The sequence below is a fragment of the Ictalurus punctatus genome, chromosome 6 (genome assembly GCF_001660625.3).
Source record: "Ictalurus punctatus breed USDA103 chromosome 6, Coco_2.0, whole genome shotgun sequence".
Taxonomy (NCBI): Eukaryota; Metazoa; Chordata; class Actinopteri; order Siluriformes; family Ictaluridae; genus Ictalurus; species Ictalurus punctatus.
This window is the reverse complement of record NC_030421.2, coordinates 23,036,387-23,038,886: the sequence shown is the minus strand read 5'-3', so window position 1 is coordinate 23,038,886 and position 2,500 is coordinate 23,036,387. Positions and strand designations below refer to the sequence as shown.

At 41.0% G+C, this 2,500-nt stretch overlaps 1 protein-coding gene across 4 annotated transcripts in view; it reads left to right on the top strand.

Moving 5' to 3' along the window:
• fmnl2a (formin-like 2a) overlaps positions 1-2,500 on the top strand; it is a 56,927-nt gene that overhangs the window by 670 nt on the left and 53,757 nt on the right. The window lies entirely within an intron of this gene.

Genomic DNA, 2,500 nt, shown 5'->3' with positions numbered 1-2,500 from the left:
AAGTGACACATTCTGCCTGCAGTGACGAGGCTCTGAGCCGGACTCTGAGCCGCTCCGCTCGGTCACTCCCCGCTATTGTCTGCGTTAATGAGCTAAGCTAACAAGACTAGCTACAAGTCTCTCAGCCGTCCAGTCTCATACCAAAAACTCTTACTGCACAGTCTTTATACATCTATAACATGTGTGTTATTACTTATAACCTCATTTCTCTGTTCGGAGCAGGTTTGTATCGGGTTAGTTAATGCTCTCTCTCTCTCTCTCTCTCTCTCTCTCTGTCTCTCTCTGTCTCTCTCTCTCCTGGCACGGGTTTGTTCAGTGAACGTGTGGTGGTTTGAGTAAAAACTTGGGACGACGCTTGTTAACTCGTCTGTTTTCCTTTCAGCGGTAGTTTAACTCATTTGTTTACTGGTTAGAAATTTTGTTTCTTAATTTGTTTCTAACAGCCCCACAATTAGGCTGTGTGTGTGTGTGGTGGTGGTGGTGGTGGTGGGGGGGTTTAGACATTTTATTAATTTCGTGTAGTTTTAAGCTCAGCTAGCTGGGCGATCTTCTCAGTCAGCTACTCTCTCGCTCTCTCAGGAAAAAAAAATGCTCTAAGCTGTAGTTTTTATTGTTAGTTATTTTTTGTACCTTTAAACGTGTATCTTTCACCTGGAAAAGTGGATATATTGTACCTTTAAACATCATTAAGGCAGATAAACGGACCCTAGTTAGTACACTATAAAATGCCCGTTTTTAGGTGGTGCCCCATCCCAGTGATAATGAATGGTACCGTTTTTAAAAGATTCAAGAGTTGGTAGTCATAAGCACAGGATACAGTCTCTTACACCGTACAATGAAATTCCTTACTTTCTAATTCCTTACTTTGCAAATCCTTCCAGAAACCTCTGACATACTTTGAACAGGACATAAGGAAAACACAAAAGCATTCATTACAAATGAGTACACATGGATCTACTTGTTGATTTTCACTCCGCATGTCCGGTTGGTTTGAGAGCGGATGGTAAGAGATGAAAAGTGCTGTGCTGTACACACAGAGCAGTGTTTTGCCTACCACACACTGCTTCTTGCAAATCAGTTCCTCACCACCCAGATTTCCCCAGCACCTGCTCAGCCGTCTCGTCTACACTGCTTTTATCCAGGAAATGCCAAAGGTGTGACGGTCTATCTGTATGAAAGTTAGGGATATACATAACTTTTTATATACTTTATATACCTTTTTATATACCTAAAAGTTAGGGATATACATAACTTTTTAAAAAAAAAGGGATATACCTTTTTTTTTTTAAATCTAACTAGACTCTCTGTAAGCTTCTGTTGACGTCATGCAAAGCATCTGCTTTAAGTGTCCTAAAACATATGAAGAGGAAGTATCCTTTGTTTGTCACATATACGTTACAGCATGGTACAATTGAATGGCCAAAACTTCTGGACAGTATGCGATCGGTACATAATTAGGAAATTAGGAACTCAAGAATAGTTGTATTGTTAAACAAAAACATGTGGCGATGCAATTCAGTTTTTCTTTTTTAATGCAGCAGTAGCGTTAACAATAGACATTGTCACAAGCAGCCTTAGAGAAATCCGGATGTAGATTTAGCTTCCGAATGTGCAAGCCAGGGGCAACAACGGCGAGGAAAAACTTCCTGAGAAGGCATGAGGAAGAAACCCTGAGCGGAACCGGACTTGAAAGGGAACCCGTCCTTTTCAGAGTGACGCTGGATAGTGGGATTATAAATCATTGCAAACGTCTACACTGTAATCCTTGTGATATATGAGTAGCCCACGTTGTGAAGAACAAACACACCAGGTGACATTTATAGAAAAGTAAAGATTGGCAGGCCCATTTATAAATATGTATTCCAGGAGCTTCTCTGTAATTTCATACTTGCAGTGCTAATAAACATTGTTTAAAACGCTTTAAAAGTTAAAAGCAGACTTGGGGATGAGCCTAAAACTATGTAAAAATCTTTCAATATTGGCTTGCACTACTACCCTGCTTTATTTTACCTGTCCAGCTCTTATGCGTATCATCCTTCCCATGAAAATTAAGCACCTTTCCTAAAGCATTACTATGTAATAAATGTCTTCTGTAGCTTCTATTCATTTTTCTCTAGAGAGCCAGACTCCTGTTTCTATGAATAAGAATACCGTCCCAAAGCATTCCAGCTTTATTCAAAACTTTTATGTTCCCCGACTCTGTAGTGAGGTTGGCTTTAACAGACTCTGCACCTGCATGTCTAGGGAATGCATTTGATGTGTGCTGTTCTGTTTTGCGTGTGTTTGTCTGTGTGTTTGGGTGGTACAGCCCTGGCTGTCTGCTCCTCTCGCTTTTATAGGTCAAACACCGTCAGACTTTATGCTTCACTAACACTAGAACAGCGCAACCCTCATCACTCAGACCCAGGCTTCTCCGGTTAACACTCGGACACACACACACACACACACACTGGTGATAACACAGTTCTGATGAGTGATGGCAGAGCAGCCTGGGGTAAAA